The sequence below is a fragment of the Tachysurus vachellii genome, chromosome 16 (genome assembly GCF_030014155.1).
Source record: "Tachysurus vachellii isolate PV-2020 chromosome 16, HZAU_Pvac_v1, whole genome shotgun sequence".
Taxonomy (NCBI): Eukaryota; Metazoa; Chordata; class Actinopteri; order Siluriformes; family Bagridae; genus Tachysurus; species Tachysurus vachellii.
In genome coordinates this window covers 1733900-1749783 of record NC_083475.1, presented here as the reverse complement: position 1 = coordinate 1749783, position 15884 = coordinate 1733900, and the positions used below count along the sequence as shown (strand labels likewise).

Sequence of the window (15884 nt, the reverse complement as noted above, 5' to 3'; positions counted from 1 at the left end):
TAAACCATACAGCACGGCCGGTCTCACCACTGTCCTGTACACCTTCCCCTTGATTCTTGCTGATATTTTCCTATCACACAGAACTCCTGACACCTTTCTCCACCCACTCCAACCTGCCTGCACTCGCTTCTTTACTTCTTTCCCACTCTCTCCATTACTCTGGACTGTTGACCCCAAGTACTTAAACTCCTGTACCTTCTTCACCTCTTCACCCTGTAACCTTACTGTTCCACTTCCCTCCCTTTCATTCACACACATGTACTCAGTCTTACTACGACTGACTTTCATTCCTCTTCTCTCCAGCACAAACCTCCACCTCTCCAGGTTTTCCTCCACCTGCTCCCTGCTCTCACTACAGATCACAATGTCATCTGCAAACATCATCGTCCAAGGAGACTCCTGTCTGACCTCCTCTGACAACTGGTCCATCACTATAGCAAACAGGAAGGGGCTCAGAGCCGATCCCTGATGCAGTCCCACCTCCACTGTGAACTCCTCTGTCTGACCTACAGCACACCTCACCACTGTCCTGCTCCTCTCATACATGTCCTGCACCATTCTGACATACTTCTCTGCTACTCCTGACTTCCTCATACAGTACCACAGCTCTTCTCTTGGCACCCTGTCATACACTTTCTCTAAGTCTACAAACACACAGTGCAACTCCCTCTGACCATCCCTATACTTCTCCATCAACATTCTCAGAGCAAAAATTGCATCTGTTGTGCTCTTTCTGGGCATGAAGCCATACTGCTGCTCACAAATTTCCACCACCTTCCTTAACCTAGCTTCCACTACTCTTTCCCACAACTTCATTGTATGGCTCATCAACTTTATCCCCCTATAGTTGCTGCAACTCTGCACGTCACCCTTATTCTTAAAGATCGGCACTAACACACTCCTTCTCCATTCCTCAGGCATCCTCTCACTTTCTAATACCCTGTTGAACAAACTAGTTAAAAATTCCACTGCTGCTTCTCCTAGACACTTCCAGACCTCTACCGGGATGTCGTCAGGACCAACTGCCTTTCCACTTTTCATCCTCTTCAAAGCCTTCCTGACTTCATCCTTTCTAATCTTATCTACTTCCTGTTCCACAGAGTTCACCCCTTCTACTCTTTTTTCCCTCTCATTTTCCTCATTCATCAGCTCCTCAAAGTATTCCTTCCATCTCCTCTGTACACTCTCCTCACTTGTGAGCACCCTTCCATCTCTATCCTTAATAATTCTAACTTGCTGCACATCCTTCCCATCTCGATCCCTCTGCCTAGCTAACCTGTACAAGTCCTTCTCTCCTTCTCTAGTGTCTAACCTAGTGTACAACTCATCATATGCCTTCTGCTTGGCCTTAGACACCTCCCTCTTCACTCTGCGCTGTAACTCCTTGTAATCCTGTCTATTCTCTTCAGTCCTGTCCATATCCCACTTCTTCTTGGCTAATCTCTTCCTCTGGATACTATCCTGAACTTCCTCATTCCACCACCAAGTCTCCTTATCTTCTTTCCTCCTTCCAGATGACACACCCAGCACCTTTCCCCCTGTCTCCCTGATCACTTCTGCTGTAGTTTCCCAGTCATCCGGCAGCACTACCTGACCACCCAGAGCCTGCCTCAACTTCTGTCTAAATTCCTCACAACATTCCTCCTTTTTCAGCTTCCACCACTTAGTTTTCTTCTCTATCTTTGACCTCTTCCTCTTACAGACCATCAGAGTCATCCTACACACCACCATCCTATGCTGTCTGGCTACACTCTCTCCCACTACCACTTTACAGTCACTAATCTCTTTCAGATTGCCTCTTCTACAAAGGATGTAGTCTACCTGTGTTCTCCTACCTCCACTCTTGTAAGTCACTCTATGTTCCTCCCTCTTCTGAAAATAAGTGTTAACCACAGCCATGTCCATCCTCTTAGCAAAGTCTACTACCATCTGTCCTTCAAGGTTCCTTTCCTTAACTCCAAACTTGCCCATCACCTCCTCATCACCTGTGTTCCCCTCACCAACATGTCCATTAAAATCCGCTCCTATCACCACTCTCTCACCCTTGGGAATACTCTCAATCACCTCATCGAATTCACACCAGAATCTCTCTTTCTCCTCTAACTCACAACCTACCTGCGGGGCATAACCACTAACAACATTCAACATCATCCCTTCAATCTCTAACTTCAGACTCATCACCCTGTCTGACACTCTCTTCACCTCCAGAACATTCCTCACAAACTCCTCCTTCAGGACCACACCTACCCCATTTCTCTTACTATCCACACCATAATAAAACAGCTTGAATCCTGCTCCTATACTACGAGCTTTGCTACCCTTCCACTTGGTCTCCTGTACACACAGTATATCCACCTTCCTTCTCTCCATCATATCAGCCAGCTCTCTACCTTTCCCTGTCATAGTACCAACATTCAGAGTCCCTATTCTCAGTCCTACACTCTTACCTTTCCTCTTCTCTCTCTGTCTGTGCACTCTCCTCCCTCCTCTACTCCTTCGACCAACAGTAGCCCAATTTCCACCGGCGCCCTGTAGGTCAACGGCGCCGATGGCGGTCGTTGTTAACCCGGGCCTCGACCGATCCGGTATGAAATTCTTACTGACAATTCGCATGGTTAGATTTGGCAATGTTTTATGCCGGATGCCCTTCCTGACGCAACCCTCTCTATTTATCCGGGCTTGGGACCGGCACAGAAGTCACTGGACTGTGACCCCCATGGCTAGATTAAATCAAGCTAACTGTAATAGCATTAAATTGTCACCAGGGGCGCCATATTCTCTGGTACTTTCCCCAAAACTTTTTTGTATGCTACAGATTCAGAAGAAGGTGAAGAGTCATTGGGATCAAACTGCATGTAGGAACTAAAGTGAGCAAGACAGGATTTAACTGAGAAATTGAGACACTTGGTTGAATTAATCTCTTTATGGAGTCGTAGCTAATTTGCATAAGATTGCGTAGATTCAATTATCACTTGATATGGAAATTAGCTACGACTCCATAAAGAGATTAATTCAACCCTTAATGAATTACTTTCATTACAGATGTACTGTAAAAAAAAAAAAAAAAAAACATTTTTGTACTATAACCTTTGACTGTGTAACCAGACCTGGCAACAATGCACACCCTTGTAATACATACTAGACCTACCTATTCTGCTTGGTGATGATCCCAGTAACTTCTACAACACTTGAGTTCTAAGTTCTCAAAGCTACACCTTAAAGAATCACAGAGTTCTGAATGAATTAGCCTTTTTACAATTTGCTGACATATTACAGAGAGAATAATAGAAATATTACTGTTAATTATATATTAGGTTAAGTATGGGCTGAATACAAAATGTGGCCTTTTAGTATAAGTATTGTGAAATGATCAGCCCTGTTGTGAAGTGAGTTGGCAATAAATGTAACGTTTAATAGTAGACTTTGCATATTTATGATGAGTTGTTACAGCCCATAGGTTTTGGAAGTTATTTTAAAATAGAGGTGAAATGGAATAACACTTAAAAATGTGTGTGTGTGTCTGTCTGTGTGTGTGTGTGTGAGAGTGTATATCAAAACGATTCTGGGCAGTAAAGAGAAGGAAAAACAATGTCCACTCAAAAGTATTTATTTTAGTGAATACATTGGTCCTGTAACAACTACAAGAGGATGAAGGAAAGAAGGTGAGTATGAGAGGTGCCAAAACAAATAAATAAATACAACAAAACACAGCTAACTCATTTTAACAGCTAGGCTAATTATCTAACAATGTCCTCTGTATTTTCTTGCAATCTTAATTTTCTTTATAATATCTCTATATACTGTACATTTAATTAGAGATCTTAGGTGATCTAAGGTAAGATGAAAACACACATAAGATATATACAATTTTTCTCACACAGTGCATAGGAGCAGATTGCAGTAAAAAATAATTTATGAATGGATTAAAGAAAACTCATTAATAGTTACATTTCCAAAGTCAAGAGTGTAATAGAAGTATACAGATGTAGAAAAGATATTTTACTATACTTGTTTTGAATTATTGGTTAAAGGGTTTAGACTGCTTTTTCCTCAAATCAAAATAAATAAAATGTCAGTAAATTATAAACCTGCAAAAGTAAGAGGAGTAATATTAAAGTCCGAATATTAGTCAAAATATTTAATAATTAATTTAACAAAAGCCTTATATATAATTAGAAGATTGTAGATTTTTAATATATATTTTTTATTTAGGGAACAATTCAACATAATAAAAGATTAAAAATCTGTAGTAGTTAAACTCACTAAACAATGAACTAGAGTGTAGAGTTTTAACCATTAAAGTTTTTTTTTTTATAAAAATGAATTAAAGGTTGATAACAGTTTAACTTTGAAGACGGTTGTTATGGTTTCGTATAGCAATAATACCCAATTTGTACCCTTTTTGAACCTACTGTACTAAATCTATTAAAGAGAAAAATCTGAATATGTGAAGGTGAAACTTTACAACAGTCTAATTTTTAGAGAGCTTTGCGAGTCAGCTCTCAACGTTCAGCCAAAGAGCCGATTCAAAGAGTCGACTCATTCCCAAACAACACATCACCTGTTGTGATCAGACAAACACACGACTCCTCCTTCCTAAAGTGAAAGAGTTTTTCTTTCAGCCTCAACTACATTTTGTGGAGCGATTGGAAAAGTCAAGAAAATAGGGCAGAAACGGAGGTATTAATGTCACACAACAAGGACCGTTAACTAAAGGTGAGTTAACTCTTTATTATAAATGACTTTATATATAAGATATATAAGAAGAACACAGATATATTGTAAATAAAACCCGTGTAAAATCAGCTGTGTGTGAGGTAGAGTACAAGCTTACCTGTAAAACAGGTTTAACAAGGTTTGTATAGTCCTTTCAGTCTCCTGTCTTCAGTTGCTCATGAACAAAACATACAGAATGTTTGTAGAAAATCACTATAGTATACTGACATACAGTAATGTGTTTTTAAAATAGATTTCTTTACATTTTGCTTGAAAGTATTTATTCTGTAAACAGGTGTATGGAGTGAATCTAAGTCTACAGTAAGTGTTTCATTTTCGTGGAAGTCGAGAAAATTCGAAAAGTGGAGAAAATTCAACCTTAATTCAAAGAATTAAAACATTTTCAAATTCAATAGCTGGGAAAAAATAAATAAATCCTGGTTACCCATAACCAGACATCCCAAGTGCACTCAAAAAATGATATGCTGGATTTAATTAACTTTTTTATGTCAACAGGTTCCACGTACTGTAACTGTGTGCTGTTGATTTTTAGTAACATTATCTATTTCAGTAAACTTAAGTTTTTTTATATAAAGTTAATGCAATCTTGTTAAATTGAATCAGATTAAGAATCTTATTTTATTTTAAACTATTAACTCAATTAAGTTCAACTGAATTATATATATTTTTATATTCAACAATTTTTTTTAATAATTTATAATAATTTAATATTAAATTAATAAAATTATAATAATTATAATTTAATATTTTTTTAAAATAAAATTGCATTACTTTCTTTAGTCAGTGCATTTTTAAATGTTACACATTTTTAAGTGATTTGTACAACATCTGTACACTGAGCACTGTCTCACTGTTTACTCCTATTGCAACTTAAACATACTGTAGGGTTTAATTCTACACATTTTTAACAAGAATACTATGTGCAAAATCTTGTGCAGTCTGTGCCTCCTTTAAATTGGGAATAAATTTTTTTGAAACTTATTTCACTTATTTGCACTTATTTGAAATGAGTTCAATAATGAAAAAAAAAAGTGTAACATGGTCAGTCCTGGAACAAATGTACTGTAATAAGCCAACAGTGTAACATCATTGAGGAAACATAAGTACCACCTCTTGAACCTTACCTCAACTTAATATTTACAAAAGAAGTTTATTTTTTAGGACATGGACCTTGTTTGACAGCTTGTTGGCATCTAGCTCCATAAAAAGCTTTTGAAATGTTTCAAATGTGTATCTGAAGTCTTGCGAGTAGGCCAAGTTTAATGCATAAATTAAAACCAAGCATCATAGAACATGCATTGGCAACATTGGTTAGGGGACCCGATGGGGACATCCTTAAAGGTGTGACAAAAAAGCCATCATTAGCAGTTTGCTTATTCACAATTGCAATTTTTTAAAATTGCAATTGTGAATAAGCAAACTGCTAATGATGGCTTTTTTGTCACACCTTTAAGGTGTGACAAAAAAGCCATTATTAGCAGTTTGCTTAATTCACAATTGCAATTTTTTTTAATTTTGTTGTTCTAATTGTACATGCATAAATCCCAACTCTGATGCTGCTGAGGAACATGGTAAAGCTATACACTAGCCTTGAAATTTACAATTTTTTTAAGAGTTCAGATGCAATACTCTCTAAAACCACCTTCTTTTGACTAAGGTGGCTTATAGAGGGTTTTGCATTTGAACTCAGATATATGCCAGGATTTAGATGCATTTCACAGAGGGGGAAAAAAATGATAATTCAGCCATTATTTATCTTACCTCAACCATTATTACCTTTAGTGTTTTAATTGAGAGAAAAAAAACATGGTTTCATAACGTGAGTTTGAGTGCATAATAACTGAAAGAGAGAGAAATATGGGCAGATTTTCTTGTCCTGCTGCTCCAAAGGATCGTTGTAATCCTACTGAATTCCACAGACACCTAATACAGTTTTAAAACAATAAATTGCTATAGTTAGTGTTACATTTGCGACAGTCCTTACAGTGTTATTACTAACTTTGTCTTCACCAACACTTACAGATCACATACAACATTACCACAAATGAACCAACCAAATAAACGTGAATAATCCTTCAAAATTCAAAATTACAACATCTATCTAAGTAATTATAGCTGACGTTACAAAGACTTACCTCATTAAACGGGGCTGGACATCTGTTCTTAAATTCACCACTGAAAGGCAAATCTTTGATTACTTCATGCTAAAACTGGCCATCTGTTTACACATAAATGTGGAAACTGCTAATAATTAACAATTAAAAAAAGTAATTTGTCTTTTTATGGGATAATTTATTATATCAAAGTGCAAAACATGGAAAATATAACATAGGATCAAAAACAGAATGCAGAGTGACTAATAATAATGTGAAAACGAAGTAAATTACACAATTGAAATACATCTGGAAATTATCTAATCTGTAATTCACAATTCTAGTCTTTCAAAATCTCAATATAAATACAAATAAGTAAAGTATCTTACCTGTGTCTATGCATAAACACAAAACAAACTGCACAAAATTAGCGTTAATCAGAAGAGAAAATTGGAACCATTTGCATTATATCTGTGCTTGTGCGCTGTCTGCTGATCAACTTGCGGTACTGCAGAAGCAACACAACTTTGTTTCATTTAACGTAAGTGAATTGTGTAAATTTTAAAATTAATTTTAATAAATTTTGTCAAAACAAATATTTTAATTTTAATTAAACTTAAGATAATTATACAATTCTAATTCATTTACATTCTCTGAACCAAGCACAGCCGTGTTTCATTTTTTTTGAGTGTGTCCCGGATGTTCCAGGAGTCTCCCGCATATTGATAGCGGTTCTCTGATGCCCGCAAATTAGTTACAATCTCCCAGAATCGAGATCGCATGTAAGCATCCTGTTTGGCCTGTTTCGGTAAGTCAACCAATCAATTGTCAGTGTGGGCGGGGCTTTTATCTCTTCTCCCGAACCGAATTTATAAGTGTATGTACAGTAGTAACAGGAGCGCAATCATGGCCCATGGCAGAGGGAGAGAGCCCCAAAAAACCACAGTATAAGACACATTTTACGCCATCATGGCCCATTGCAGAGAGAGAGAGAGAGCCCCAAAAAAACACAGTATAAGACAAATTTACACCATCATGGCCCATGGCAGAGGGAGAGTGCACCAAAAAAACACAGTATAAGACACATTTTACACCAGACTACACGAAAGTGTCCCCCTGTCTTACAAGCGTTAAACATAATGATGCATGCTGTACAGTTTGTAACAGGGACTTCAGCATTGCCCATGGAGGGGTAAATGATTGTAAAACACATGTTGACGTGACTTCAACACATTTCTGCTCATGTGCAGATTTTTCAGGCCGGCTGGTTGCCAAGGCTACATGAAAACATCACACTCCTTATGTCATGCGGATACGGAGGCGTAAGCCGGAGTAGCAGCAAATAAAACTTTATTCAAAACAAGCAAGGCGGAGCCAACACAAATACCTGCTGCAAAAAAGGAATAATGCGGTGGTGCGCTCCGAGGGCGCGGCCCACAATGTCCTGAACTGATGAGAGGCAGTCCGTGAAATAAAGTCCACTAGCACGTTTGGAGAAGCGCGGTGCCGGGCTGAAAACGGGGAACGTAATCCGCTCGGCGTAACTCCAGAAGCGATACCGGGAGGAGAGGGAAAGTCCGTGATGAGGTGAGAGTGAGGAGTCCGAGACGAACGGTTAGTAGCAGGGAAAAGCACACAAAAACGTCCGACACAAACCTGCACACATCAACAGGAGCAAATGGATACATATAATAAAGGACCAGGAGTGTGTGTGAAGTGAGTCAGGTGTGTGTGGTTAGTGGCGAGGAGCTCCTTGTGGGCGGGACGCGCACAGGAGATGTAGCAGGGTGCTCCCTGACACCACCCCCCTCCCACAGGGGTGGCACCCGACGCCCCAAAGCCGCGACAAGGCCGGGGGGCCAGGGTGCGTGGCGTGGAAGTGCACCAGCAGTGCAGGGTCCAGCACGTCCTGACATGCCACGAAGGCACGCTCCTCTGGGCCGTACCCTTCCCAGTCCACCAAGTATTCGAGGCGACCCCGGCGCCGACGGGAGTCTAAGATGTCACGAACAGCGTAGAACCCGGGCTGGTCTACGAAGTCCGGCTGGGCGGGTGCCGCGGGGTCACCTGGGGGGACAGACACAGGCGAAACACAGGGCTTGAGTAGAGACACATGAAAGGTGGGGTGAATGCGGTACCTGGGTGGCAGCTCCAGCCGGTATGCCACGTCCCTGATCTGACCAGCCACCTTGAATGGCCCAATGAACCGAGGGCTCAGCTTGCGACAGGGTAACCTCAGCCTGAGGTCCTTCGTGGACAGCCACACCAGATCCCCTGGGCGGAAACGTGGCGCCTCCAGTCGCCGAGCGTCAGCCTGCCAGCGGGTCACGCGGACGGTCCTGTAGGGCTGAGTGTGCGCCGACTCCCAGATCCTGTGGCTCTCCCTGAACCAGTAGTCCACCGAGGGCAAGTCGCAAGGATTGTCGGACCATGGGAACAGAGGAGGCTGGAATCCCAACACACACTGGAAGGGGGTGAGGCCCGTAGAGTCTTGGCGGAGCGAATTTTGGGCATACTCGGCCCATGGCAGGAAACGGCACCAGTCCCCCTGGCTCTGGCCGGAGTAGGTCCAGAGGTTCACTGAAACCCCCAGAAGCTGGAAGAAGGCCCGCCAGACCCGTGATGTGAACTGGGGCCTACGATCTGACACGATCTCCTCCGGGAGATTCTGACCTGGGAAGGTCGGTAACGAAGTCGACCCGCAAGTGAGATCAGGGACGTTGGGACACCGGAAGCGGCCTCAGCTTGCGCCCAACCTTTGACACGGTGTAGGTGGGGCAGCCTCGGACATAGTGGGTCACTTCCTGGACCATCCCGGGCCACCAGTAACGGGTCTGCACGAGCTGGACTGTCCGTTTCTCCCCCGGGTGGCCTGAGCCTGGTCCTTAGACCAGAGCCTGGTCCGTAGACACGTCCCTCAGGGCAGCCCTCTGGAGCGGGCTCCTGGCTCCTGGCCGCCCGGATCTCCTGGTCGAGGTCCCAGAGGATAGGATCCAGAATGACTGCAGGAGAAAGTATTGCTTCTGGGTCACTAGGCTCCTTGGGTCCGAACATCCGGGAGAGGGCGTCGGTCTTGCCGTTTTGTGCTCTGGCCCTGTATGTGATGTGGAAGAGGAACCGGGTGAAAAAGAGGGCCCAGCGAGCCTGTCTGGGGTTGAGCCTCCGGGCGTTCTGCGGGTACTGCAGGTTCTTGTGGTTGGTGACCACTGTAAACGGGTGCTCGGCCCCTCCAGCCAGTGTCTCCACTCCTCTAGGGCTAGTTTGATAGCCAGGAGCTCCCGGTTGCCGATGTCGTAGTTTCGTTCAGCGGCGGAGAGCTTGTGAGAGTAGAAGGCTCAGGGGTGGAGCCGACAGGGGATACACCCGACCCTTGGGCCGCTTAACGTTAGGAATCAGGTCGATGCTGCAGTCCCAGGGCCGGTGAGGGGGGAGACGAGTGGCTTGCCGTGAGCAAAACACGTCCTAACCTTAGAACTGTTTAAAGATGAAATGGAATATAAATAAAAGCAGTTTACATAAATAGTATAAGCAGTTTATATAAATAGTAAAAATGATCTACATATTTTAATATAATTAACAAATAATTGGGTAAACTTTACAATAAGGTTCTGATGTTGTGAAAAATCGATGTTGTGCAAAATCTTACATTATAGAAGTGCCCCAAAGAAGTAGGGATCATACTTTAAGAGTATTATGATTGGTATCATAAGATACATGAGAATAGATCTCAGATGTCATAATAAGAGCAAAGTAATATATAACTAATGCATAAATAAAACACACAGGACTCAGAAGGTATAATAAGGAAAGAGGGAGTTTATTACAAAATAAACTTAATAATAATAGTGAGACCCAGAGCTATCAGGCCTGGGAGAAGTAGGAGTGTAGTCTGGAGACCCAGGCCTAGGAGGGGGAGAAGAAGGGACAAAGCCTGGGGAACCAGGCTCAGAGTTAGAAGGGGAAGAGGCCCAAGTAGGGGAGAGAGGGCGTATATAGGTGAAAGGAGGAGATGAGACACGAGGAGGAGATGAGACACGAGGAGGGGAGGCAGGAGATGTCAGCCTAGGGCAGCAGGGTTCAGCATGAGGACAACCATCTGTTTGTGTCAAAAATATGCAATAAACAAGCCCAGTCTGAAGGCCAGACTGAGATCATAGTAAAGTTCAAAAGGTCAGCAAAGCTTAAAAGAGTCAACATTAAGGACTCTAAGATAACATACAAAGTAACATTACAGCAATAAAGCTTAGCAACAGTAGCAATATAATATAACATAACCAAGTAGAAGTAAGAACTTATGACAAAGTTAATCTCATAAGACTAACATATAATCGTTAACATATAATCAGTAAAGTAATATAATAATAATAATAATAAGAGAAATAAGAAAAACTTACTCATTGTAGCTGAAACAGAGGAGTAATCCATGAAGCGTCCGTCGTGAAAGGCTGAACGACAAATGTGATACCAACTAGGAAGCAGAGCTCTCTTGAGCATATTTTTTTAATAACAGTGACGTAAAAGGCCGAAAATAATAGGAAATTAAGAAAAGAGGAAAACCCATACATGGGCAGATGAGTAAGCATCAGCTGATGATTCTGGGAAATAAGGGGAATTCAAAAAACAGGATATTAGGTCACTGAGGAGGCACATGACATGCACACATCACCATAATACAGTACATTATTGTTGGACCTATCTCTCTTTTTTTTTTTTTTTTTTTTGCGAAATCTTTTTATTGCAAACAAAATCAAACAACAGTACAGAATCCCATTTTGGTTTTACATGAAAAAGGAGTAACAATAATATAACAATAATAAAAAGGAAGTAAAAAGAAAAAGCAGAAAACAAACCACCCACCACCCGCCACCCCGGATCCTGGCCCTTTTTAATTATCAAATACCAGAAATTTTAATTTTACAAAAGAAAAGAAAAACCTAATCCTGCAAAACCTGAAGGCCTATGAAATGTGAAATAAACGGTTGCCATTTATGAAAAACCTGGAGGTATGACCTCTTATTGTATATTTAATTTTCTCTAGCCTAATAAAAAAACGCTGTATCCTTTAGCCATTGTGAGTGAGATTGTGGGACTGAGGACTTCCACTGAAGAAGAAGGCGACGTCTGGCCAACAATTATGTAAAGCTAATAACTTCTTTTTGCATACAGTTTAACTGAGATGCTTCATCTGGAAGTCCAAATATAGCGATCAATGGGTAGGGTTGCAAATGTACTCCCAGAATAGTGGACATCGTACTGAAATAACCCGACCAATAATTATGTAGTCATGGACAGAAAAAAAAACATGTGACTCAGGTGGCATTGTGCGCTAGAGCATCTGTCACATTTGTCCTCGACATCTGGTTAAATTTGAGACAATCTAGATTTAGAAAAATGCACCCCATACGTAAATTATCTTAAACTGGATCAGTGCGAGACGAGCACATGAGACATTACCAAAGCCATTTACAAATCTATCCCACCACCCGTCCCCAAGCTGAAGTCCCAGTTCGCCCTCCCAAGCAGCCTTTGTTTTGGAGGTAGATTGGTCACAGAAATCCAGAATATATTTATAGATCTTAGAAACAGCACCTTTTCGTTGTGATTTATACGTAAGCAAACCTTCCCAGTGTTGGAGAGGTGGAGCTGAGGGAAAGCTAGGAAAACATTTTTGAACAAAATGCCTAACTTGAAAATATCTAAAGAGGTGGCTTGCAGGTAGCCCATACAATGACGACAAATTAGCAAAACTGTTAAAAATCCCTCTGAGTATAAGTCAAGAAAACAGTGTATACCTTTGCTATACCACACTGAGAAAAATGAATCCAGACATGAAGGGGAAAAAGATGATTGCTACATAACGGACCTAAATGAGAAGCAGTTGCAAACTTGAAACGTTTCCTAAATTGATACCAGATTTTTAGATTATTAAACACAACAGAATTTTTAACATGCAAAGAAGGTTTAATTGGAAGAGAAGAGTATACTGTATAAGAGCAGGTATAGAGGATGAGGAAGAACATGACTGGGCTTCTAACTTACACCATGCCAAATGAGGTGACTCAACCCAGCACCGTATCTTATGGATGTGTGCTGCTCAATAATAGAACTGAAAATTTGGTAGTGCCAGACCACTGCTAGACCTACAGTACATCTCTGGAGTAATGACTTACGCACCCTGGGAGATCCCCCAGTCCAAATAAAAGCATTAATCATTTTATCTAATGAGTCAAATATATGTTTAGGTAAGAACAATGGGATTGTTAGAAATAAAAAAGAAATTTAGGCAGAATATTCATTTTATAGCATTAATCTTCCCAATCAGAGACAAAGGCAGACTATTCCATCTATGAAGGTCAGACTTCATTTTAGTTATCAGTGGAGTATAGTTTGCAGAAAAAAGACCTGAGAATTTACGTGTCACATTAACACCAAGATATCTAAATCCAGCGGGACTGATTTTGAAGGGCATGTCCAGATGCTTAAGTTGCAAAGCAGTTGTGTTAATTGGATAACATTCACTCCTCTGAAAATTTTATTTATATCCAGAAAAGGAGCTGAATGTATCAAGAGTGGACAAGATACCAGGCAGACCAGATACAGGGTCAGATAAATAGAGCAACAAATCATCTGCATACAATGATAGTCTGTGTTCGATGCTGTTCCTAGTGATGCCTTTAAATAAAGTAGAGGATCGTAATGAAATGGCCAATGGTTCAATGGCCAAGGCAAATAAAGATGGAGAGAGAGGGCAGCCCTGACGTGTCCCACGTTTTAATGGGAAATACTCTGAGCGCACATTGTTAGTTTGAATGCTGGCTTGAGGTGATGTATAAAGTAATTTCACCCAATATATATACTCTATATATATATATATATATATATATATATAGAGAGAGAGAGAGAGAGAGAGAAAGCCATGTAAATGGTAGGAATATCCAGAATGTTTTTCTTTATTAAAAAGTGAATTGCAATTCTCTAGAAAATTGTCTTGGTTTTTATTTAACTATGAATATGCACTAAGAAATTTGTTTAAAATATTTATTGGACGATGACATTTGCCATCACACTGTAATATACACACGTGCACAAATAACGTTACACAATATAACCTTTACAACACACATTTTTGGTCTTAGCTTCCAATCTCTCTTTTAGCGAGGAACAAGGAGTATGTGGTGTCGATGACCATGTTTTTAAGAGGTTCTACCCAGAGTTGTTTGCCTTTAGACAATTCCTTCTCTATGTCTTCTTTATTCTCTGAAAAATTATAGAAACAAAATAAGAAACAAAACTATATATCACTCATTTGTTTATATTGTGCAGTGAACGAGTTACGATAAAACATCTACTAGAAGCTATATTATATAATATAGAGCCCTGATAGACACACAGGGCTCTATATTATATAATATTATTTAATTATATACACAGTTATGTCTGTCAATTTCTAAAAGAAAATCATAAGAGAAACTTTACTATTTTTATGATTTATTATATACTGAACAAAATTATAAACGCAACACTTTTGTTTTTGCCCCTTTTTTCATGAGCTGAACTCAAAGATCTAAGACTTTTTCTATGTACACAAAAGGCCCATTTCTCTCAAATATTGTTCACAAATCTGTCTAAATGTGTGTTAGTAGCACTTCTCCTTTGCTCAGATAAATCCATCCACCTCACAGCTGTGGCAGATCATGATGCTGATTAGACAGCATGATTATTACACAGGTGTGTCTTAGGCTGGCCACAATAAAGCATCAGTATTTGTGCCCTGAAGATGTCTTGCTTCCATCGTACCCAATAAACGTGAGTTTGGTCAAACATGTCGTAGTTAAAGTCCTTAAATTCACTAGTTGATACAACTGCCGTGCAGCTGTCATCCAGGTACCCCACGTATGCAAACATTCTGATTCCCAGTGATCAGAAGATTCGTCGTGTAGAAGCGGGAGCTTTTTATCCCAAAACAAAATCCTAATTACGGTGGCAAAAACATGATGATCTGGAACACGTGCACTTATACTAATTTTGAGAAACACTGTAAGGTATATAATGTAGTCAAAAACATTGCAAGATTTATTTTTGGAAAGTGCAGGAACTATATTTACCTTCGTGAACATAGTTGCTTTAAAGGTTGCATAGCAATGCTGATGCTGGGTAATATCTCTTCACATTACCGCTTTACTAAAAAAAAACAGACAAACAACTTAACTACTTCTTAATTGAGACAAATGGATTTTATATATATATATATATATATATATATATATATATATATATATATATATATATATATATATATATATATAAAAGAGATGAGCCGGATACTCAGCTGAAACGAGTATCCGGTACGGTTAAAGCACTTCTGCCGAGTACGAGTATTACAGTATACGAGTAATATGAGTCAATATCTGTGCTCGGATTGAATGAAAATCATCATTGGGTAGCTGATTGTGTCAGCGTTCTGTGATAGGCTGGGTCTCATCAACAAGAACGATGAGTCAGCATACAGGGAGGAGGTGCATCATCTAAGGTGCATCATCAGCCTGGTGTAGAGCCAACAACCTTTCTCTGAATGTGGATAAAACTAAAGAGATAGTTGTGGCCTTCAGGAGAGCACAGAGCGACCACTCTCCACTGAACATCGACGGATCATCCGTAGAGATCGTCATGGGCACCAAATTTCTTGGTGTTCATCTAGCGGAGAGCCTCACCTGGTCACTCAACACCAGCTCCATTACCAAGAAAGCCCAGCAGCGTCTCTACTGTGTTCATTCTAATGTTACTGCATGAAATATTGTTTGAACATTCAGTATTCACATACAGTATTTACACTGGTCGGCACTGTTTCTGTTTATTGTCTTTTGTGTATTGTATTTTTTGTACTTTTTGTATTGTCTTGTAACTTTTTGTCTGCACTGTCTTTTGTCCTGCACTGTCTTGTCTGTCTTGTCCTGCACTGTTTGCACAGTATGTGGCTAAGACTACTTACAAGTCTGTCTTTGTTTTATGTAGCACCATGATCCTGGAGAAACGTTGACTCCTTTAGCTATGTAC

At 40.3% G+C, this 15884-nt stretch overlaps 2 protein-coding genes across 3 annotated transcripts in view; both read left to right on the top strand.

The window, feature by feature from the left end:
- The window catches only part of LOC132858837 (NACHT, LRR and PYD domains-containing protein 12-like), a 379445-nt gene that overhangs the window by 250507 nt on the left and 113054 nt on the right, over positions 1 to 15884 (top strand). Inside the window, exon 1 of one of the 2 annotated variants that reach the window (XM_060889351.1) lies at positions 4633 to 4716. The exons of the other annotated variant lie outside the window; for it this stretch is intronic. The gene's annotated coding sequence lies outside the window, so the exon portion shown is untranslated. Of the gene's footprint in view, positions 1 to 4632; positions 4717 to 15884 lie in introns of those variants that run through there. 2 annotated transcript variants of the gene reach the window in all.
- LOC132858958 (NACHT, LRR and PYD domains-containing protein 12-like) overlaps positions 4582 to 15884 on the top strand; it is a 57878-nt gene continuing 46575 nt past the window's right edge. The window contains exon 1 of the mRNA XM_060889506.1: positions 4582 to 4716. The gene's annotated coding sequence lies outside the window, so the exon portion shown is untranslated. The remainder of the gene's footprint in view (positions 4717 to 15884) is intronic.